At 37.9% G+C, this 25566-nt stretch overlaps 1 protein-coding gene across 2 annotated transcripts in view; it reads left to right on the top strand.

Annotated features, from left to right (window-relative positions):
• Positions 1-25566, top strand: part of VMP1 (vacuole membrane protein 1) — a 132496-nt gene that overhangs the window by 413 nt on the left and 106517 nt on the right. The window lies entirely within an intron of this gene.

Raw genomic sequence — 25566 nt, 5'->3', positions numbered from 1 at the left:
AACGAGGAAGGTCTTCCCTGCTGATGACCAAGCTGTTTCTCAGCATTTGTCAGTTGGTTTCTTGCCGCCCCCAACCCGCCGCCAACCACTAGCACATGATTCTATTTTGTATCCATTTCTAAACAAAATTCAGACGTGCAAGTGCCTTCTAAAGCGTTGGTGGCCAAGGGAATGGGGCCTTCCCTCCGTAGATCTCTTGCAGAGGACCTTCCCGTTATTTCCCACTACTTTCATGAAGAATAGCGTTCTCTGCCTTTTCCAAATCCCTGACCCCCTGTATTTCTTTACAGTGGAGGTATTTGCAATAAAACATGAAGGTTAGCTTAATCTCTGAACTTTCAGTAAGCCATATGTGACCCTGTGTCACGCTGCTTAAGATTATTTGTGACCTCCAGTAAGTTTTGCACTGTTGTCTTTTGTTTTCCTGCAAATTCATGCAAAACTCTCATATAGGCTTTGGCACTGTTTACCTGTCTTAATAACATAGCTCCTTTGCCTAACTTTAGTGTCTTTCAATTCTCCTTTGGGGCTTGTCAGAAATTCTGTAGACGGATTGCACTGATCCTTTGGAGAAGTTCGTACAAGTATTTCTAATGTTGTAATGATAAAGAATTTAATGTTCTGCTACTACCTATTAATTGTATTATCATCAGCCCTGATTTTAGTTGTGTATTCTTAGCATAAATGATGATAATAAGAAACTATATTATTTACTAGGCAACATTTTATGCATTATAGATTATTTTTTTATTGATCTTTGGAAGAGGTGGTGGTAACCAGACAAATGTGGCCAATTTGTGTAGGTGTGAAATGACTCTACAGTAGAAATCTTTTATATTTTACTTATTTGTCTATATTATTTTAAAACACTGGAGCATTTTTTTTCCTTTGAGGAATATATCCTATTTGATTAACATAGTTTAATTCCTTGATTCACAGTTCAGAATAACCAAGTTTCTGAAATACTTCAGTAAATGATTTAATACCTTTTAGCAATTTAATGCTTTATAGCTAGTTTAATCAATTTGTTGTTTATTTACATATTGTTCTTATTTTTGAGTTAGAAATTTTTTCACACTTGTCTTTGAAACGAGGCAACAAGATTTTTGAAATGTGAAATTATATAAATTAGATGTTATTTTTAACAGCTGGTAAATTTGCTTTTTTACTTTATAACTGCCACACCTGGTCTTATATTCTTTTTGTTCAGTCCAGTTATCCAGGGACTGATTATCCAAATTTTCTCACTTGCCAACTTCTTCCTGCCTTTGGCTTGAATTACCACTTTTTAGGATTGCAAACATCATTAAACTTTAAATCAGAAGACCTAGATTGGAATCTGGTCTCCAACATTTATTGAGCATAGTTTGGCAAGTTACCTAACTTTCTGAGCTGATCTTAATTGTGTTGATTAAAGTACTGCTCACTTCATAGGATTGTCACAGCAATGAAGGGAGATAGTAAATGTGAAATCACTATGTAAATGAAAATATGGTGATATAGTCATTTTACTCTGAAAGCAGGAAATATATCAGTGCAGAATACTGTTACTCTGCATCATTTCAAAATTTGATGTTTTATATTAAGTGTGTTATTTATCTGAAATTTGTCACACACTTTTCTGAGATGATCTTTGCCCTCCTTTTGAACGCCATAAAAGCTAATCAGGAATAGTTTGAAACTGTAATCCACTGTATTAGTCACCTTGGTTTATAAGTAGGTGACTTCAGAATGAGTTTAGTTTTGCATTTAATACCTTTTAGCAATTTAATGCTTTATAGCTAGTTTAATCAATTTGTTGTTTATTTACATATTGTTCTATTTTTGAGTTAGAAATTTTTTCACACTTGTCTTTGAAACGAGGCAACAAGATTTTTGAAATGTGGAATTATATAAATTAGATGTTATTATTTTTAACAGCTGGTAAATTTGCTTTTTTACATTCTAACTGCCACACCTGGTCTTTAGTTTTGCATTTGGGAGTTTAAATTTGATCCTTTTTGGCCGTCAGGTATTGTTACTTAAGAATTTCCAAGTGCAGAGGAAGTTGAACTTTTGGGTGCTTACATATAGTTAACTAAAGCCTTACTTGCTTATATTATTTCACTGAAACCTATTGAAAGCAATATTGAGAATTAGAAGCAACCTCTGTGAACACAGAGTTATATTCTTCTCATTTAACAGGGGAGAAAATTAGGGCCCAGAAACAATCAGTAATTGGCTTGCCTGAGGTCATATGGCTTAGGTAGTGCCAGAGCCTGAACTGGAAATGAGGTCCCAAGTGTTCTTTCTTTCTGCTAAGGTTGTCTCCAGGCATCTTTATTTGGTTTCGCAGTATTTCCTGGTTTGCATGAAAATGGTTTTCTTATGTATTAAAGGGATCTATATGTGTATGTACATTTTTTTCCCTTTTTCCCTGATTTTCAGTCTTGTAAATTCTAGGAAAACAAAAACTATGCCTGGCAAAATTTGTGGTGGAATGGAATAAGGATAGAAAAAAGTTAGTTCTGTTCTTCAGAATAGTTATTCTGAGTTCATGCTTCATTACTATCAGGTATCAAGGTGTCTTCTTTCTGGCAAGTGGAAAAGACAGAGGATCTTTGTAACACATGTCTCTACTGAGTGAGTGTCGTTGCTAATGAGTAGGAGGAAACTATAATAATTTCTTTGCTCCTGATAAAAAATTTTCCCAAGCTATTTGTAATTTTAATATAATTATTTCATTCTGGGTAACTAGCCACTGTAGAAGAGTTTATTTTTTGTCTTGGTGAGAATCCTTTTGCTTCCATTGATTTCACAAAACTTGTTTAGTCTCTGACTATAATTTAAAGAGTTTGTCAGTATTCCAGAAATAAAAAATCTTCTTAGTAGGTCACCGTGGTGTTTTCTCTTGTTCTAGAGGTTCATTAATAAAACCTTGGTCTTTACAGGTTTTCCTGGAGGGACTGTGTAGATAGTGTTAAGAGCCTAGGCTATGAATTTAGATTGCCTTAGTTCAAATTCCAGGTCTACTACTGTGCAACCCTTGGGCTAGTCTAGTTACTTAACTTCTTATTATCTCAGTTTCCTCCTAGATATTGAAGTTAGTACACACCTTTATTGTTAGGATTAAGTGAAAAGATTTAAGTAAAGCATTTGGAACAGTGCCTGGCATATAGTTAACCATGATTGTTATGTCATCATTATCATGTGGCCTACTGAGCAGTTGCTAAGAACTTTTTCCAGCGCTCTTTCGAAAGCATATCTTTGTGTTCCTGCTTACTCGATTATTGTTTGCTCATTATTAATGAAGTTTCAGTAAATATATATATGTATATATTTACATTTCGTGAATGTTTTACAACATATGCGGGATTCTTAACCAAATGAGTCATTCTTGTAGGCCATTATCTCAACCTTTTTGTGTTATTAACAGTTTACATTATATGTGTAAGCCACAACACAGAATTTGAGAATTGAAATTTGGGGGTTTGATATTTAACAATGTCTTCCAGCACTTACTCTCTTTGCATGAGAAGATTATTTTGCAGTGATATCTATTGTCATATTTATCTGTTCATTCATCCAATCAGTGAACAAACATTGTGTCTTAAGCCTTTTGCCAGGTTCTGGGAAAAACAGTGGGAAACAAAAACTAATAGATATTTTAGTTAGGAGCCTGACAGAGAGCAAAAAAAAAAAATACAAAAATGAAAGAATAAGCACAGTGTCATAAATGTTATGAAGGAAAGAATCAAGGGTCTGAGAGAGAGTTAATGTGGATATATGCTTGTTTAAGACTCTAGTATCGTACACCTAGAATATAGTGACATGAGATGAGATAGGAAACATTCATGGTCCAAGTTATGTAAAACTTTGCAGGCCATGGAAATGAGTTTGGATTTGATTTTGAGTGTAATTAGGAAGTCATTCTACAGTTACAAGTAGGAGAGTAGTATGATATATAAGTAGTTTACTCTTGCTCATGTGTGAAGGATGAATTGAAGGGGACAAGAGGAGAAATGGAGAGAGACGTTAGAAGTCCATTGAGTAGTCCAAGCGAGAGATGAAAATGGCCTGGACCAGAGTGGTGGCAAAAAAGTGGAGAGCAGTGGGTGGATACTACATATATCTGGAACAGGATTGGTCCTGGATTAGATGTGAGGTGTAAGGAATTGAGAAGAGTCAAGGATGGCTGTGCCTCTGGATTTAGTAACTTGGTGGATGGTTGTGCCAAGTAGTGGGAGAGGGAAGGTTTTGGGAGGGCCAGGTTTGTTACAGGAAGAGGGCTGGGGAGGGAGAAAAAAGCGCGTGTTAAATCTGAGGTGCCTAGGAATCATCTTAAGTGCTGCTATTAGGTATTCCAGTCTAGAGGTCAGGTCAGGTCAAATTCAAGCTAGTATTTTAAACCGTGCAGCTAGATAAGTCACTTGGGGAAAACAGGGAAGAGGAGAGGTCCCAGGTCAGGTAAAAGAGAGCTGGCAAAGGAGACTAAGGAGTGTTTAAAGAAAGAATGATGGGGTACACAGAACTCATACAAGTGGTTCCACCTAGAGAGTACTAGACAGATGAGGGACAGAGGGGAGCAAGATTTTTCATTTTTAAAAAATTTTATATTTTAGAGCAGGCGGAAGTCTTTGTTTATTCAGAATTCTCTTAAGAAATGGTCGGGTCTTTCAAATGCCGCTCTCTGGTCTATATGAGGACAGAATAAAGTCCAGTAAGGTTGAATTGGTTGATCTGACTAGCTACTTCTAACCTCATCATTTGAGTCTGGTTCCTTCCAGAAACTTTCAGGTCACCACATTTGAAAAGCGTTCAATCAAGGAATATACAAGATTCTTCTGCTCCTTATAAGTTTTTTTTTTTTTTTTTTTTTTTTTTTTTGCGGTACACGGACCTCTCACTGTTGTGGCCTCTCCCGTTGCGGAGCACAGGCTCCGGACGCGCAGGCTCAGCGGCCATGGCTCACGGGCCCCGCCGCTCCGCGGCATGTGGGATCCTCCCAGACTGGGGCACGAACCCGTGTCCCCTGCAGCGGCAGGCGGACTCTCAACCACTGCGCCACCAGGGAAGCCCTCCTTATAAGTTTTTAAGATCTATTTAGAGGAGATTTTATTTTTTATTTTTTATTTTTTTATACATATTTTTCAATTTTTGCTTTAAAGTAATTATAGGAAGTTGCAGAGATAGTACAGAGTATGATTGGTAGGTGTATGATAATTGCATGTTTAGTTTTTAGTTTTTTTGAGGGGGGCCCCGCGCCACGTGGCATGCGGATGTGGGATCTTAGTTCCCCAACCAGGGATCGAACCTGGGCCCTTGGCAGTGAGAACATGGAGTCCTAACCACTGGACTGCCAGGGGATTCCCTAGAGGAGCTTTTAGTACTGCTTCTATGGGGCAAAGAAATTTTCTTTAATTTTTAAAAATAATCAGAGAGTATCTACAGTATTTCTATATCTATGAAACTGTAAGTTTTAGAAACTTGTGTTTGAATTTATCAGTAACCTTAATAACTATTGGTAAGTGGAACATGCCAGACAGACTCCTGCCTCAAAGTCTTTGCACTTCTTTTTTTTCTTTCCCTACAGTGCCCTTCCCCATATTTTTCCATGGTCCTTTTCTAATGTCAGATTCTCAGATAAAGCTTCTCTATCCACCCTGTTAAATATTGTGCACAAACACATACATATGCACACATACCAAATTTCTTTATTTTTCATTTGTAGTACTTACTCCTATCTGATAATATGTTTGAATATTTGTCCGTTTACTGCTGTGTCTCTAGCATCTCACACTGTGCCTGGCACATAGTATGTACTCAGTACATATTTGTTAAATGAGTAAATGAAAAAATTTATTTTCACAGCTATGTAATATTTCATTGTACCTAATATTTATCTGTTCTCCTGACAGTGGACATTTGAGTAGTTTATAGCTTTTGCTATTAAGACCAGTGTTGCTAAAAATATTATTGTACATATTGGCTCTTCACATGTGCAAGAGGTTCTTTTGGCTATATACCTAGGCATAGAATTCCAACAAGGGTATGCCAGGATTCAGCTTTACAAGTTGTTCCCCAAACTCTGCTATTGTCGTCCTTCCTAATTCTTGCCAAAGAATGCATGTAAAGAGTGATGTAGTGGATTATAGATTCTTCTCGTCATCGTATGCATACCCCTCTGCAATGATTTTACTTCCAGAGTCTCTTATTCCATCCCTTGACTCTGTACTTGGCTGTGAGACTTGCTCTGGCCAAAAGGACATCAGCAAGTGTGACACAAGGAGAGGCTTGAAAAGCACTTGCACATTGGGTCCTGTCTTTTCTTACTGCTCTTTTGAAACCGGAGCCCACCATGTGGAAAAAGCCCAGGCTAACGTACTGGGGCATAGAGGACTAGCTGGACCAAAACAAGGCATCTCAGCTTAGACCTGCCTAGCTTAAGAGCCAAGCTAGCCCAGAGCAGAACTGCCCAACCTAATTCACAGAATCATGAAAAATACTAAATGATTTTTTAAGTTGCTAAGTTTTGGAGCTACGTTGTTAAACATAGCAAAAGATAATGGATATACAACACTGTAAATTAACTATACTCCAATAAAAATTTACCAAAAAAAGATAATGGATACAAATGATACCTCATTGTGATCTTGGTTTATATTTTTAGGATGTCAGTGAGGTCAAGTAGATCCTCTGCTGTGAAATACCTCTTCATGTCTTTTGCCTGTTTTAGTTTTCTAGGATTATTTGTCTTTTTCTTAATAATTTAAAATTATTATGCCTACTAGTCCTTTTCATTTATATGTTTCTGTGGTTTGTCTTCTCACTTAAGATATCTTGTGATGAATTTAAATTTTAATTTCAGTGTTGTCCAACTTATCTGTCTTTTTCTTTATGGTCAGCTCTTGCGTATGTCTCAAGAAATCCTTTCCTACCCTAAGGCAGAAAGGCATTTATGTTTTCTTCTGAAAGTTTTGCTTCTTCTTGACTTTTAAACCTCCAGCCCATTTGGAATTAAATTTTGTGCGTGGTTCAAAGTAGGGCTCCAGATTTTCTTTTCTTTTATGGATAATGAATTTGAACAGTCTCTCCTTTCCCCACTGATCTATCTTGCCATCTCTGTCACGTAGAGTTCCAAATATACAAGAATCTTTTGAGAAGCCACATTTTCTGTTTCTTGGTCAGTTTGTCTATTGCCATACCTATAAAACATCTTCATTATTTATTACTCTAACATATGTACAGAGAGATAGATATACTCTGGATTCGAGAACTTTGTCAGATACATGTATTGCAAGTATTTTCTCTCATTCTGTGGCTTACATTTTTTTTAACAATGTGTTTCAAAGAGCAAAAGTTTTTAAATTTGTTAAAGTCCAGTTTATACATTTTTTTCTCTTATGGTGCATGCTTTTTAAATCCTAAGAAATATTTGACTACCCCAAGATCACCAAGATTTTTCCTGTGTTGTTGTTGTTGTTGTTGTTGTTTTTTCTGGAAGCTTTATGGTTTTAGTTCTTGCATTTAGATCTATGATCCACTTCAAATCAGGTGCTACATATGAGAGAGGGTCAATGTTCACTTGTTTCATAAGAATGTTCAGTTGAAGTAGACATTCCTTTCACCATTAAATTGCCTTGTACTTTTGTAGAAAAGTAATTGACCCTATGTATGTGGGTCTATTTCTGTATTATCTGTTCTGTTCCATTGATCTATATCTATCCTTTTGCCGAAGCCACACTGTCATGATTACTGTAGCTTTATAGTAAAGCAAGACTTGAAATCAATCAGTGCAAGTCTTCCACCTCTCTTCTTTATCCAAATTGTTTTAGCTATTCGAAATTCTTTGCATTTCCATATAATTTTGAATCCATTTGTCACTTAAAATTTTTTTAAAAACCTGCTTGAGTTTTGGTTGAGATTGCATTAAAGCTGTACATTAGTTTGAGGGAAATTGACATAGTAACAGTATTGAGACTTCCAAATGATGAACATATGTATTTTCCTATTTATTTAGGCCCTCTCTGATTTCTTTAAAAAATTTTTTTAGAATAGGTCTTGTATGTATTTTGTCAAACTTACCTCTAAGTCCCTCTAAGTACATGAACTTTTTTTTTTTTTTTTTTTTTTTTTTTTTTTTTGCGGTATGCGGGCCTCTCACTGTTGTGGCCTCCCCCGTTGCGGAGCACAGGCTCCGGACGCGCAGGCTCCGGACGCGCAGGCTCAGAGGCCATGGCTCACGGGCCCAGCCGCTCCGCAGCATATGGGATCCTCCCAGACCGGGGCACGAACCCGTATCCCCTGCATCGGCAGGCGGACTCTCAACCACTTGCGCCACCAGGGAGGCCCAGTACATGAACTTTTTTTTTTAGACCCACAGAATATTTTTATTGAATTTTTTTCTTTTTAACTGTATATCCTCACCTTGGTATAGGTGAAAATCTAAATATAAATCTCATAAAAACAGTAGTTGAAAACAGAATTATATATATATATATATATATATATATATATATATATACACACACACACACACACACACATATTTATATACCTCAGAGATTGAATTGACAGTAAGCATAATTTTTCCTTAGAACCAAATGGATATATAAATCATATATAAATACCTAAGGATCATCTAAAAATGAGATATTCATGAATATTTCTAGGCCACATGCAGAACAAGTATATACATTGTGACATCAATAAATACTTTCTGAATTAATGAAAACAAAAGATCTCAGGAGGTTTGTGAGTCTTACAACATGTTGTCTTCAATATTTCTTTCATTGTTTACTAAGTGGACACTCTAAAAGGCATAGCAATTATTTAGTCTATCCTTGTTCATGTGACAATCACCCCCAAATTACAAAATTAATCTATATTTCTTCTGCTTTCATAGAAATCTATTTAACATTATGTCCTTAGACTTCTGCCAAAAGCCTGTGTTGAAATGACCATGGAAGGAATATTTTGGCATCTTTCATAAAACTGCAATTTGGGGACTACATGAACTTTTAAAAAATTCAACTTTCTGTGTATTCCAAGTATATAATAGATTATTGATTTTCACCTTTAACCTGTGACCTTGCTAAAGTTCACTTATTAGTTCTAGTAGTTCTGAGCATTTTTCAATTTTCTCTTATTCTGACCCGAGTTATTTAGAACTGTGTGCATTAACTTCTAATTGTGTACAAATCTTATATTTTTGTTGCTAAAGTTTGACCTAATTTCTGGGTTGAGAATGTGGTGTGTGATGCCCATTGTTTGGAATTTGTTGTGACTTATTTCTTGGCTTAATTGTGATAAGTGGCTTATGAAAAAATATGTATTCGCTAATTGTCAGATGCTGAATTTTATACATATCCCCCCTATATTTTATTTCTTAATTTTATTGTTAAAATCTTCTATCTTATTGAATGTCTTGTTTTTGTTTTTTGTTTGCTTGAAATATCAGTTATGAACAGTTGCTTTGAAATCTCCCAATATAATGTTGGATTTATTCATATATCTGTGTATCTTTATCTATTTTTATGTTGTAAATTTTGATGCTATATTCTGTTAGGTGAATTCAAATTTACAATTGTTGTATCTTCCTGGTGAGTTGAACCTTTTATCATTGTTCTCTTTCCCTAATAATGACTTTTGTCTTTTGTTTTATTTTCAACCTTTAAAAAAATTTTTATTTATTTATTTTTGGCTGCGTTGGGTCTTTGTTGCGAGTGGGCTTTCTCTGGTTACGGTGAGTGGGGGCTACTCCGTTGAGGTGCATGGGCTTCTCACTGCAGTGACTTCTCTTGTTGTGGAGCACAGGCTCTAGGCTCACAAGCTTCAGTAGTTGCAGCACGCAGGCTCAGTAGTTGTGGCTCACGGGCTTAGTTGCTCTGCGGCATGTGGGATCTTCCCGGACCAGGGCTCAAACCCGTGTCCCCTGCATTGGCAGGTGGATTCTTAACTACTGCACCATCAGGGAAGTCCTCAACCTTTTTTTATCCTTATTTTTATTTTTATTTATTTTATTTTATTTTATTTTTTTTTGCGGTATGCGGGCCTCTCACTGTTGTGGCCTCCCCCGTTGCGGAGCACAGGCTCCGGACGCGCAGGCTCCGGACGCGCAGGCTCAGCGGCCATGGCTCACGGGCCCAGCCGCTCCGCGGCATATGGGATCCTCCCAGACCGGGGCACGAACCCGTATCCCCTGCATCGGCAGGCGGACTCTCAACCACTTGCGCCACCAGGGAGGCCCTATCCTTATTTTTAAAAGGGTGGAATTTTAAAAAATATAATTTGCAATCTTTTTCAAGTGATGAGTTTAATCTGTTCATGTTTATTTTGATTATTTACATATTTGACCTGTTTGGACTTGTTTCTATCAAGTACTGTTTCAGTGCTCCCCAACTTTAGAACAGTTTAGCTCTGGTCTTTCTCTTTCTGATTTATATACCTTTGTCCAAATTTCAAAATCTGTTTTGTAAATCATAAATTTTAGAATTATCTGGATTAAATCTTTTATTTTGATATAAGTAATCTGAAGCATGTACATTTGTCATTTGAAAATATTCTGTGACTTAACTTTTCATATTAATGACTTGCATAGACCAGTTTATATTCCTCAGGTATTTAGGGGCAATAAAATAGTGAGGTCTATTAAGCAATCTGAATGTAAAATTTTGTCAGAGAAATATACAAACAGTAATAACCTACAAATGAGTCAGTTTGAGTAATGAGAAGCTATGGAGATGAGTGTTCTCTTAATTCTAGTAATGGGGAACATTTGTAAATACTAGGACAAGCTAAACCTTTAGGACTATTTTTTTTAAAAATAAATTTATTTATTTATTTTTGGCTGTGTTGGGTCTTCGTTTCTGTGCGAGGGCTTTCTCTAGTTGCGGCGAGCAGGGGCCACTCTTCATCGCGGTGCATGCTCTCACTGTTGCGGCCTTTCGTTGCGGAGCACAGGCTCCAGACGCGCAGACTCAGTAGCTGTGGCTCACGGGCCTAGTTGCTCCGCGGCATGTGGGATCCTCCCAGACCAGGGCTTGAACCCGTGTCCCCTGCATTGGCAGGCAGATTCTCAACCACTGCGCCACCAGGGAAGCCCCTAGGACTATTTTTTTTTCTTTTTTTTTTTTCTGTGACTCCAGAATTACTTGGTGAGAATTGAAAATACTATCATCAGACTGTTTTGTGTAGTAGAAGAAACGTTGAATTTGGACTTGGGAAAGTGAGGTTGAACTCCTACTTTGCCGTTGATGTGCTGCTGAGTTGCTATTTGGGGCCCTTTGAGCCCTCAATTTCTCATTTGTAGAAGGCAAGAGTAAAAATAACGGTTTCCTACAAAGTGTTGTTAGCATCATATTAGCTAATCTATATGCAACCTATAACTCACTATACAGAAGTAGTTGTTATTACAGAAATCCAAAACCCTGGCCTTGGGCTGGGTAGGATTCATAGACTACTAGAAGAGAAAGAAAATTATGGCAGTCTTTTACTCTATGTGCCTGATAATTGGATGAGGAAAGGGAGAATAGGGGTGTGAAATGACATTCCAAAGTTCTTTCAGTTAGCTGAATGCCCCAAATCTAGACTGTTATTCCTTTTACTACCTTAATTCTTTTTTAAAATTTATTTATTTATTTATTTATTTATTTTTGGCTGCGTTGGGTCTTCATTGCTGAGCGCTGGCTTTTCTCTAGTTGTGGAGAGTGGGGGCTACTTTTCGTTGCAGTGCATGGGCTTCTCATTGCGGTGGCTTCTCTTGTTGCAGAGCACGGGCTCTAGGCACTCGGGCTTCAGTAGTTGTGGCTCGCAGGCTCTAGAGCACAGGCTCAGTAGTTGTGGCGCACGGGCTTAGTTGCTCCGCGGCATGTGGGATCTTCCCTGACCAGGGCTCGAACCCGTGTCCCCCTGCATTGGCAGCTGGATTTTTAACCACTGCGCCACTAGGGAAGCCCACTACCTTAATTCTTGACTTTACTCTTACTCGCCCATCTTTTTGGTGAAAATGTTTTGCTAAAATTGCACTGGTTATGAAAAACTGAATGAACATTTAAGAAGTAGATTGAGAGAAAATGAAAAATGGGATTTTTCAAGTTGTAATTTTACAAGTTATGCATTTTCCCTGAGAAAATAAAATCATGTTTTTATGCGTAGGAACATAAGATATTTTTATATATTGGAAAGTGAGAGATGAAGAAACCTTCCCCCAAACCTATCGGACTCCCAAAAAGGGAGTCCCTAAAGTGTCTTCCAGGTTATATATATATATTTTTTGTGGTACGCGGGCCTCTCACTGTTGTGGCCTCTCCCGTTGCGGAGCATAGGCTCCAGATGCACAGGCTCAGCGGTCATGGCTCATGGGCCCAGCCGCTCCGTGGCATGTGGGATCCTCCCGGACCAGGGCACGAACCCGTGTCCCCTGCATCGGCAGGCCGACTCTCAACCACTGCGCCACCAGGGAAGCCCTAAAATTTGGATTTTTACCTAAAATTTTATCTAATTAAAAATTAGATCTGGAGCAGTGGCCTTTTTCAACAGTTAGACCATGATGAGTTGAGTATACTTTATACTTCACTTAATTAAGTTGAGGGACATTTTAGGCCAGAAAAATATACACTTATAACCTGCTAACCCATTATTAGGAGATTTATGGAGATTTTTAATTCTTTTAATTGTTACCTAACTTGAGATTTTAGCTTTTTAATTTCCCAAAGCTTTAGAAAGTTCAGAAAGATTCAAGGAATGTTTTTCATATATTCTCATTCAAATAATGACTTTTCAGAGAACACATTGTTAAACTGTCGCTACCATGTGATAGATACTCTCTGGCTCTCAAAGCCAGGTGATCTGATAATCACTCTGATACTGTGCATGGTGTTGGAATTATCTTTGTCTTTATACTCCTGCACAAGCAGAAAACTATATCAAAACCTCACTGGTCAAGACATATTACTCTTCGCTTACAGTATTTATTTATTAAGTTTCCAAGAATAAATTGCAGTTTCTTAACGGTTTTAGGGAAATCTACAGCTATTTTGGAACAGTCTGTGACTGAATGTACTAAATAATCCAACCAAGGACACACACTCTGAAAGCAAGAAAGATTACTGAAAGATATAATATTCTCAAGTTGGATATCTTTATATGCCTTGTATGATTGAGAAAGCTGACTTGATATTTTTGCAAGAAAGTAGAATCGTTTGGACAGATGATTTTCTTTTTTTTTTAACATCTTTATTGGAGTATAATTGCTTTACATTGGTGTGTTAGTTTCTGCTTTATAACAAGGTGAATCAGCTATACATATACATATATCCCCATATCTCCTTCCACTTGCGTCTCCCGCCCACCCTCCCTATCCCACCCCTCTAGGTGGTCACAAAGCACCGAGCTGATCTGCCTGTGCTATGTGGCTGCTTCCCACTAGCTATCTGTTTTACATTTGGTAGTGTATATATGTCCATGCCACTCTCTCACTTCATCCCAGCTTACCCTTCCCCCTCCCCATGTCCTCAAGTCGCTTCTCTACATCTGTGTCCTTATTCCTGTCCTGCCCCTTGGTTCATCAGAACCTTTCTTTTTAGGTTCCATACATGATTTTCTTAAAAGGAAGTGTGTTCATTTTATTTTGGAATTCAGTGATGAAGAAAATTAGAATCAGTGGCTTCACTATATTTTCTTTTTATTTTCATCTTGGTAAATTCTCCATTAACTCTTATATTACTCAGTGAATTGCCATTTTCATGTCATCCTTAAATGTTTTTTGTGTCGCTTTGGGGAACTCACAGTAATTTAGTTTTACATTGTTTTTGCATTACAAGGGTAGCTAATGTTTAAAATGAATGGAGTATTATAGTCTTAGCACACTGGATATACAACCTACAAAGAACCTTTGTGAGCTGATTTTAGCAGTATTTTCTGAGCACTTCTGCCAGAAACAAACAAAAGAACCCCACATGTTTTAATATCAACCTTAGATTTTAAGTGCTTCAGCTGTATTTAAAATCTGCTAGTTACAGCCTTTTAAAGCATTTCTTGCATCTAGATATATCTTCACAATGAAAATAATTTGATGTTTGAGTTATGCTTCTTTTCTGTTTCTGTCTTCTCATCCCATCCACAGACCTATAGAGTTTATTTCAACAATTTTATTCTTAGAAACAAAACTAACTTAGATGCATGCTGTTCAAATTGATATTACAACAGTCTCACTACAAGGCTGCATTGAATGTCAAAATATGTCATGTGCTAGATTCCTTTTTGAGGAGATTTCAGTCTTTTAAACAGGCTAGTAATACTTTGGATTCACTCCCACATCCAGGAATCTGACACCGTTTAGTAACAAATTTCCAAAATTTATGCTACCTCATTAAACTGTGAAAAGTGGTTCTCCTTAAAAATGATTATTTCCCCTTACCCTACCTACATTGGCTAGAGCTTTTTTACCCTGTAATAATTTTTTTAATATAAATTTATTTATTTATTTTTGGCTGCGTTGGGTCTTCCTTGCTGCGCGTGGGCTTTCTCTAGTTGCAGCGAGCGGGGGCTACTCTTCGTTGCAGTGCGCAGGCTTCTCATTGCGGTGGCTTCTCTTGTTGCAGAGCATGGCCTCTAGGACTGTGGGCTTCAGTAGTTGTGGCACACGGGCTCTAGAGCGCAGGCTCAGTAGTTGTGGCGCACGGGCTTAGTTGCTCCGCGGCATGTGGGATCTTCCCGGACCAGGGATCGCCCCTGGGTCCCCTGCCTTGGCAGGCAGATTCTTAACCACTGTGCCACCAGGGAAGTCCCTACCCTGTAATAATTTTTAACAGATTGTCCTTTTGGTACTTTTCAAACTGTTTGCATTGATGAAAAATAACTTATTTTTGTTATCCAACTAAGATTTTTCTGTGGATGCTTCTGTAGAAATCAGTTGTGCAGTCTCTTCTATAGTATAGAAATACGGAAAACAAGTGTCTGTAAGTGAACACTTGGGTAGTATTGACTATGATTATTTTGGAAAATTGAGACCTTCATGGAAAGGGTGTGGAGAAGCTAACATTAAGTGCCTGCTATGTGCCAGACTCTGTGCAGGACAATTATATATAATTGTTTTTTGACGTAGAGAAAATAAATAACCGAGAGTCCCCCAAAGCAACACAAAAGACATTTAAGGATGGCATGAAAATAGGAATGGGGATATTTTACAAATAAACTCAAATGCAGAGGCTTAAATTACAAGGCTATGCAACTAGTAAGTGATGTTGGTAGGATTCTTTTAGCTCCAAAGAAGTTAAACTACATTCAGGTGGGAAGGTGAACAGACTTAGAATAGCGTGGATGCATTCAGTCTTGGAGTGTGGAGTACAGGTGAAATGCTGCTTACCCTGATTTGGCCCTCGAATAGACATATTGGCAGCGTTGGGGCACCGAGTTTCTGTTGTCAGTTCTGGATGCTGGAAGGCCAAAATCAAGGTGCTGGCTGTCTTCCTGGCTTGTACGTGGCTGCCTTCTTGCTGTGTCCTCACATGGCCTTTCCTTTGTGTGCATGCAGAGTATCTCTTTTCTCCTCTTATAAGGACACCAGTTCTATCGGACTAGGGCCCCACCCTTAGAACCTCATTGAACCTTAATTACCTGCTTAAAGGCCCCAACTATAAATACAGTCACATTGGGGATTAGAGCTTCAGCATATGAATGGGGGAGGGATACAATTCAGCCCATAACTAGCACATTCTCTCCTGACGGAGTAATTGTGGCATAAGAAATCTATATTTGATCTTTGTCCCAGTTCCTGGCACAAAGCTCCTAAATCCTTTGTAGTTTTCCTGAGTAATGTGAGTGATAAGAACATCTTCTTTTCTAATGAGGCAACTTTTGTCCTGCCCCTAGTTACCTCCAGGATGGGGACTAGTCACCAAAAAAAACCAAAGCATGATTAGAGGGTTAGAACTTTCAGCCTCAACCCCCAACCTCTTTGTAGGGGAGTGGGGCTAGAAATTGGCAAAAGTTTTTCAAAAATTGTTTTTTATTTTTATTTATTTTTAAATTTATTTTATTTTATTTTATTATTTTTTGCAACTCTGGATACTTTATTGTATCAAAGAGGAAATTGAAAACAGTTACATATTATCTAGGAAATAACATAATGAGATCAATGTATATTCATGTCTATGGGAGGTGGCCAAAGCCAAATTTATGAGAAAACATCCTGAATAACTGAAAAAGAATAAAAATTAAATACTTTACTTAAGAGTATTAAAAGGAAACAATGAGGGCTTCCCTGGTGGCGCAGTGGTTGAGAGTCCGCCTGCCGATGCAGGGGACACGGGTTCGTGCTCCGGTCCGGGAAGATCCCACATGCCGCGGAGCAACTGGGCCCGTGAGCCATGGCCACTGAGCCTGCGCGTCCGGAGCCTGTGCTCTGCAACGGGAGAGGCCACAACAGTGAGAGGCCCGTGTACCGCAAAAAAAAAAAAAAAAAAAAAAATGACACTGATTTTGTAGAAATGTAGTCAATATTGGGAAATCTGTTAGTAAACAGTAAAGGAATTAAAAAGACACCTCTAATAAAATTAGACATCCATTCTTTTTTCAGTTCACTCAGTCCCATGTAATTAATTTTTTTTCATCTTGATCTTTTGTTAGCGCTTTTATGAATTCATCAGTTTTCCGTTAGAGTTCTGAAAATGCTTACTCAGTCAGTTCAGCAGTATAGTCAGTTACCAGAAACCTGTACTTGTCAGTCTTTTCCATGAATTCCTTGAAGATGAAACCCTTTTATAAGAACATTTTTGCAAAAGCATCAGAGTACACCCAGAACTGTCTGTAAATGACAAAAGACTTAAAAATGACCACGTTAAAGATTTGATGAAAGTTCATAATAATGCAATTGACAAGGAAATTTCGTTATTTCTGAGATATACATTTTAAAGTAATAATTAGAATTATGACTTATAACATTATACCAGAACATATAAGATTTTTAGGAATTTCATGTAATGTCTGAGACATTTATATTAACATATTTCCATACAAATAACCCAAAGAAAGTTTAGTATTAGTTTTTTTATTTTATTTTTTATACAGCAGGTTCTTATTAGTCATCAATTTTATAGACATCAGTGTATACATGTCAATCCCAATGGCCCAATTCAGCATACCACCATCCACACCCCACTGTGGTTTTCCCCCCTTGGTGTCCATACATTTGTTCTCTACATCTGTGTCTCAACTTCTGCCCTGCAAATCGGTTCATCTGTACCATTTTTCTAGTTCTACATACATGCGTTAATATACGATATTTCTTTTTCTCTTTCTGACTTACTTCACTCTGTATGACACTCTCTAGATCCATCCACGTCTCAACGAATGACTCAATTTCATTCCTTTTTATGGCTGAGTAATATTCCATTGTATATATGTATCACAACTTCTTTATACATTTGTCTGTTGGTGGTCATTTAGGGTACATCCATGACCTGGCTATTGTAAATAGTGCTGCAGTGAACATTGGGGTGCATGTGTCTTTTTGAATTACGGTTTTCTCGGGGTATATGCCCAGAGTAGTGGGATTGCTGGGTCATATGGTAATTCTATTTTTAGTTTTTTAAGGAACCTCCATACTGTTCTCCATAGTGGCTATATCAATTTACATTCCCACCAACAGTGCAAGAGGGTTCCCTTTTCTCCACACCCTCTCCAGCATTTGTTGTTTGTAGATTTTCTGATGATGCCCATTCTAACTGGTGTGAGGTGATACCTCATTGAAGTTTTGATTTGCATTTCTCTAATAATTAGTGATGTTGAGCAGCTTTTCACGTGCTTCTTGGCCATCTCTATGTCTTCTTTGGAGAAATGTCTCTTTAGGTCTTCTGCCCATTTTTGGATTGGGTTGTTTGTTTCTTTAATATTGAGCTGCATGAGCTGTTTATATGTTTTGGAGATTAATCCTTTGTTGATTCGTTTGCAAATATTTTCTCCCATTCTGAGGGGTGTCTTTTCATCTTGTTTATGGTTTCCTTTGCTGTGCAAAAGCTTTGAAGTTTCATTAGGTCGCATTTATTTTTATTTTTATTTCCATTACTCTAGGAGGTGGATCAAAAAAGATCTTGCTGTGATTTATGTCAGAGAGTGTTTTTCCTATGTTTTCCTCTAAGAGTTTTATATTGTCCGGTCCTACATTTAGGTCTCTAATCCATTTTGAGTTTATTTTTGTGTATGGTGTTCGGGAGTGTTCTAATTTCATTCTTTTACACATAGCTGTCCAGTTTTCCCAGCACCACTTATTGAAGAGACTGTCTTTTCTCCATTGTATATCTTTGCCTCCTTTGTTATGGATTAGTTGACCATAGGTGCATGGGTTTATCTCTGGGCTTTCTATCTTGTTCCATTGATCTATGTTTCTGTTTTTGTGCCAGTACCATATTGTCTTGATTACTGTAGCTTGGTAGTATAGTCTGAAGTCAGGGAGTCTGATTTCTCCAGCTCCGTTTTTTTCCCTCAAGACTGCTTTGGCTATTTGGGTCTTCTGTGTCTCCATACAAATTTTAAGATGATTTGTTAAACTTCTGTAAAAAATGCCATTGGTAATTTGATAGGGATTGCATTGAACCTGTCGATTGCTTTGGGTAGTATAGTCATTTTCACAATGTTGATTCTTCCAATCCAAGAACATGGTATATCTCTCCATCTGTTGGTATCATCTTTAATTTCTTTCATCAGTGTCTTATAGTTTTCTGCATACACGTCTTTTGTCTCCCTAGGTAGGTTTATTCCTAGGTATTTTATTCTTTGTGTTGCAGTGGTAAATGGGAGTGTTTCCTTAATTTCTCTTTCAGATTTTTCATCATTAGTGTATAAGAATGCAAGAGATTTCTGTGCATTAATTTTGTATCCTGCAACTTTAGCAAATTCATTGATTAGCTCTAGTAGTTTTCTGGTGGCATTCTTAGGATTCTCTATGTATAGTATCATGTCATCTGCAAACAGTGACAGTTTTACTTCTTCTTTTCCAATTTGTATTCCTTTTATTCCTTTTCCTCCTCTGATTGCCGTGGCTAGGACTTCCCAAACTATGTTGAATAATAGTGGTGAGAGTGGACATCCTTGTCTCGTTCCTGATCTTAGAGGAAATGCTTTCAGTTTTTCACCATTGAGAATGATGTTTGCTGTGGGTTTGTCGTATATGGCCTTTATTATGTTGAGGTAGGTTCCCTCTATGCCCACTTTCTGGAGAGGTTTTATCATAAATCGATGTTGAATTTTGTCAAAAGGTCTTTCTGCATCTATTGAGATGATTATATGGTTTTTATTCTTCAATTTGTTAATATGGTGTATCACATTGATTGATTTGTGTATATTGAAGAATCCTTTCATCCCTGGGATAAATTCCACCTGATCATGGTGTATGATCCTTTTAATGTGTTGTTGGATTCTGTTTGCTATATTTTGTTGAGGATTTTTGCATCTATATTCATCAGTGATACTGGTCTGTAATTTTCTTTTTTGGTAGTATCTTTGTCTGGTTTTGGTATCAGGGTGATGGTGGCCTCATAGAATGAGTTTGGGAGTGTTCCTTCCTCTGCAATTTTTTTGGAAGAGTTTGAGAAGGATGGGTGTTAGCTCTTCTCTAAATGTTTGATAGAATTCACCTGTGAAGCCATCTGGTCCTGGACTTTTGTTTGTTGGAAGATTTTTAATCACAGTTTCAATTTCATTACTTGTGATTGGTCTCTTCATATTTTCTGTTTCTTCCTGGTTCAGTCTTGGAAGGTTATACCTTTCTAAGAATTTGTCCGTTTCTTCCAGGTTGTCCATTTAATTGGCATAGAGTTGCTTGTAGTAGTCTCTTAGGATGCTTTGTATTTCTGCAGTGTCTGTTGTAACTTCTTCTTTTTCATTTCTAATTTTATTGATTTGAGTCCTCTCCCTCTTTTTCTTGATGAGTCTGGCTAATGGTTTATCAATTTTGTTTATCTTCTCAAAGAACCAGCTTTTAGTTTTATTGATCTTTGCTATTGATTTCTTTGTTTGTATTTCATTTATTAATGCAACGATCTTTATGATTTCTTTCCTTCTGCTAACTTTGGGTTTTGTTTGTTCTTCTTTCTCTGGTTCCTTTAGGTGTGAGTTTAGATTGTTTATTTGAGATTTTTCTTGTTTCTTGAAGTAGGCTTGTATAGCTATAAACTTCCCTCTTAGTACTGTTTTTACTGCATCCCACAGGTTTTGGATCGTCGTGTTTTCATTGTCATTTGTCTCTAGGTATTTTTTTATTTCCTCTTTGATTTCTTCAGTTATCTCTTAGTTATTTAGGAAAGTATTGTTTAGCCTCCATGTGTTTGTGTTTTTTACGTTTTTTTTCCTGTAATGGATTTCTAATCTCATAGCATTGTGGTCAGAAAAGATGCTTGATGTGATTTCAGTTTTCTTAAATTTACTGAGGCTTGATTTGTGACCCAAGATATGATCTTTTCTGGAGAATGTTCCATGCGCACTTGAGAAGAAAGTGTAATCTGCTGTTTTTGGATGGAATGTCCTATAAATATCAATTAAATCTATCTGGTCTATTGTGTCATTTAAAGCTTGTGTTTCCTTAGTAATTTTCATTTTGGATGATCTGTCCATTGGTGTAAGTGAGGTGTTAAAGTCCCCCACTATTATTGTGTTACTGTCAATTTCCTCTTTTATGGCTGTTAGCAGTTGTCTTATGTATTGAGGTGCTCCTGTGTTGGGTGCATATATATTTATAATTGTTATATCTTCTTGTTGGATTGATCCCTTGATCATTATGTAGTGTCCTTCCTTGTCTCTTGTAACATTCTTTATTTTAAAGTCTATTTTATCTGATAGGAGTATAGCTACTCCAGCTTTCTTTTGATTTCCATTTGCATGGAATATTTTTTTCCATCCCCTCACTTTCAGTCTGTATGTGTCCCTAGGTCTGGAGTGGGTCTCTTGTAGACAGCATATATATGGGTCTTGTTTTTGTATCCATTCAGCCAGTCTGTGTCTTTAGGTTGGAGCATTTAATCCATTCACGTTTAAGGTAATTATCAATATGTATATTCCTATGACCATTTTCTTAATTGTTTTGGGTTTGTTTTTGTAGGTTCTTTTCTTCTCTTGTGTTTCCCACTTAGAGATGTTCCTTTAGCATTTGTTGTAGAGCTGGTTTGGTGGTGCTGAATTCTCTTAGCTTTTCCTTGTCTGTAAAGCTTTTGATTTCTCCATGGAATCTGAATGAGATCCTTGCTGGGTAGAGTAATCTTGGTTGTAGGTTCTTCCCTTTCATCACTTTAAGTATATCATGCCACTCCCTTCTGCTTGTAGAGTTTCTGCTGAGAAATCAGCTGTTAACCTTATGGGAGTTCCATTGTATGTTATTTTTCATTTTTCCCTTGCTGCTTTCAATAATTTTTCTTTGTCTTTAATTTTTGCCAATTTGATTACTATGTGTCTCGGCGTGTTTCTCCTTGGGTTTATCCTGTATGGGACTCACCGTGCTTCCTGGACTTGGGTGGCTATTTCCTTTCCCATGTTAGGGAAGTTTTTGACTATAATCTCTTCAAATATTTTCTTGGGTCCTTTCTCTCTCTCTTCTCCTTCTAGGACCCCTATAATGTGAATGTTGTTGTGTTTAATGTTGTCCCAGATGTCTCTTAGGCTGTCTTCATTTCTTTTCATTCTTGTTTCTTTATTCTGTTCCATGGCAGTGAATTCCACCATTCCGTCTTCCAGGTCACTTATCTGTTCTTCTGCCTCAGTTATTCTGCTATTGATTCCTTCTAGTGCAGTTTTCATTTCGGTTATTGTATTGTTCATCTCTGTTTGTTTGTTCTTTAATTCTTCTAGATCTTTGTTAAACATTTGTTTCATCTTCTCTATCTTTGCCTCCATTCTTTTTCTGAGGTCCTGGATCATCTTCACTATCATTATTCTGAATTCTTTTTCTGGAAGGTTGCCTATCTCCACTTCATTTAGTTGTTTTTCTGGGGTTTTATCTTGTTCCTTCATCTGGTACATCGCCCTCTGCCTTTTCATCTTGTCTGTCTTTCTGTGAATGTGGTTTTTGTTCCACAGGCTGCAGGATTGTAGTTCTTCTTGCTTCTACTGTATGCCGTCTGATGGATGAGGCTATCTCAGAGGCTTATGGAAGTTTCCTGGTGGGAGGGACTGGTGGTGGGTAGAGCTGACTGTTGCTCTGGTGGGCAGAGCTCAGTAAAACTTTAATCCGCTTGATTGTTGATGGGTGGGGCTGGGTTCCCTCCCTGATGGTTGTTTGGCCTGAGGCAACTCAACACTGGAGCATACCTGGGCTCTTTGGTGGGGCTAATGACAGACTCTGGGAGGGCTCTTGCCAAGGAGTACTTCCCAGAACTTCTGCTGCCAGTGTCCTTGTCCCCACAGTGAGCCACAGCCATCCCCCGCCTCTTCAGGAGACCCTCCAACACTAGCAGGTAGGTCTGGTTCAGTCTCCCCTGGGGTCACTGCTCCTTCCCCTGGGTCCCGATGCGCACACTACTTTGTGTGTGCCCTCCAAGAGTGGAGTCTCTGTTTCCCCCAGTTCTGTCGAAGTCCTGCAATCAATTCCCAGTAGGCTTCAAAGTCTGATTCTCTAGGAATTCCTCCTCCCATTGCCGGACCCCCAGGTTGGGAAGCCTGACGTGGGGCTCAGAACCTTCACTCCAGTGGGTGGACTTCTGTGGTATAGTGTTCTCCAGTCTGTGAGTCACCTACCCAGCAGTTATGGGATTTGATTTTACTGTGATTGTGCCATTGTGGCTTCTCCTTTGTCTTTGGATGTGGGGTATCTTTTTTGGTGAGTTCCAGTGTCTTCCTGTCAATGATTGTCCAGCAGCTGGTTGTGATTCCAGTGTTCTCGCAAGAGGGAGTGAGAGCACGTCCTTCTACTCCGCCATCTTGGTTCCTCCTCTATTTTATTTTATTTTTATTTTTGGCTGTGTTGGGTCTTGGTTGCTGCGTGCAGGCTTTCTCTAGTTGCAGTGAGTGGGGGCTACTCTTTGTTGCGGTGCTTGGACTTCTCATTGTGGTGGCTTCTCTTGTTGCAGAGCACAGGCTCTAGGCACACGGGCTTCAGTAGTTGTGGCACATGGGCTCAGTAGTTGTGGTGCATGGGCTTAGTTGCTTCACGGCATGTGGGATCTTCCCTGACCAGGGATCGAACCGATGTTCCCTGCATTGGCAGGCAGATTCTTAACCATTGCAGGGAAGCCCCCCAAAATTGTTTTTTAAACTGTGAATTTATTTTGTTTTTAAAGAAGTAGACGGATTAAAAGAAAATAACTTAGCCTCCTATGCTATTTCTTACAAAACAAAATTCCAGACTATTTTTTTTTCTAGAGAATTTTTTGAGTAGGAGATGTCTGTAGACTGTTTTCTTTTTTAGCATATTGTGTAAGAACACATTATTTGCTCAAATAAAAATTCCTGTTGAAATGTCTTTAAAAACATCCTTGAATAATTGCATAATACCATTGTTATTAAGTAAGAACTTAAATGGACCCAAGTTGTTTTGGATAAAACTCTTTCTGTCAGGGCTTCCCTGGTGGCGCAGTGGTTGAGAGTCTGCCTGCCGATGCAGGGGACGCGGGTTCGTGCCCTGGTCCGGGAAGATCCCACATGCCGCGGAGCGGCTGGGCCCGTGAGCCATGGCCGCTGAGCCTGCGCGTCCGGAGCCTGTGCTCCGCAACGGGAGAGGCCACAGCAGTGAGAGGCCCATGTACCACAAAAAAAAAAAAACCCAAAAAACCTCTTTCTGTCTCTTAAAGATGATACTATGGGAAGGAGTATAACTGGGGAAATGAGCTCAATTATCAGTGTTTTGCAGGGGAAAGGTTTTAGAGTGTTTTCTTCATAACACATAAGCTCTTTTGTGCCTTCTTATATCTTTTCATCACAAATTAATTAAATGTTATTTTTTGTGATGTAGGTGAAGGGCTATTCATCTGTAAAATGAATTGCCTATAGAATTTGGCTGAATATGAGTTCACACAGTTTTAAGTATTTACAGAAGTTAAGTATGGCTTCAAGTTGAATGATTGGAAGATGGAAAATCTTTAATTCCTTTATTATATGGTCCATTTTAAATATATTCAATTAATTTTATTAATAAAACCAGAAAGCATGATTTGTGGAATAGTTTTACATTTTGCGAACTTATTGTGATGCTTTGATCTTATAGATTTTCACAATTTATCTTCATCTTTCTTTTTTTGTAATTGCTTGTCTTTTGAAAACATCTTCACAGAACTCTGACTTAAATTTGCAGAATCAAATTTCATCTTCTAGTACTACTCTGAATGTATTGACCTCTGAGCTCTCATACTTTTTCCTGTACTTTCTTTCTCCTTATCAGCATTATAAACCAGTATATATTGAGTTCTTATAAAAGGTGGGAAAATATACTAGTATTTTATGTACATTACGTTATTTAATCCTCAGAGTAACCCTTTGTGTGTCGTGTTATCTCTGTTTTACAAATTAAAGAAACTGATATTTAGAGAGATTTAGAAACTTGCCAAAGCTCAAAATAGATACTTATGAAGTTTGAGTTTGAATCCAGTTCTGTTAGATTCTAAAACCTGTTTTCTTCCCACTAAGTTATTTGCTGTATATCTGTTTCATTGTTTTATATTATAATTGAAGTCTTGTGCTCATCTGGCTTCCCTACCAGATTATGACCTGCTGGAGGAGAAGGATCTTGTCTTACTCACATTTATGTCTTCAGTGCCCATTACTGACCCCAGAACTTTTATATTGAGTGTTGAATGAAAGGCACTGCCATCACTGATATGGTAGCAGTGAGGCATGTGCTATGAAGTAGTTTCTCTAGTATAGACAGTTTCTAGGTTTACTGCGTCAGATACCTCCTACCCTTTCCATGTATTGCCATTTATAGTTATACACACCCTTGCATGCCCAGACACACACTCTTTCATCCTCATTAATCCTGTGAAAGTGAGAATTTTTGTCCTCCTTTTGTAGATCCAGAGAATCAAGATCTAGAAAAAATGAGACTTGCTTAAGGTCACACAACTAGTTAGTGGCAAATCTGGTATGCAAATCCAGATTTTAGACTTATAATCACCTGCTCCAGGCTACCCAGCTGTGCTAATGGAAACCTATACTTTATTTCCTAATATGTTTGTTTATTGAGAAATGAAGGCAACAAAACAGAGGTGTCCACAAATGGATTGTGTCTAAAAGAAGAAACCTTCTGTTGGAGTGATGAATGTATGCTCTTTGTTCTGTCTTTATAGTCTTTCACTTATTTTCCTTTATGAGGCCTAAATTATGGTTAGAATTTTAGTCAAGGGATAAAATAGCTCCAGCTAACAAACCATAGGAAGATTGAACCCATGACCATGTCATATTCTAATCAGCTGAGTATAAGAGTAGCAGGACTCATGGCACATGCAGAGGACTCAGCATTGAGACTTTGAAGTGACACACTTTTTGAGTAGAAAGATTTGCTTTACCAGCACCTGAAAGAATGATACCTGCACAGGTAATCTGGTGTTTTTGTGTAGAATAATTATGTCAGCACAATTTATATGTTGTAATACAGGGATTTAAAGTAAA

This window comes from Mesoplodon densirostris, chromosome 18 (assembly GCF_025265405.1).
Source record: "Mesoplodon densirostris isolate mMesDen1 chromosome 18, mMesDen1 primary haplotype, whole genome shotgun sequence".
NCBI lineage: Eukaryota > Metazoa > Chordata > Mammalia > Artiodactyla > Ziphiidae > Mesoplodon > Mesoplodon densirostris.
This window is presented reverse-complemented; position numbering and strand designations above follow the sequence as displayed.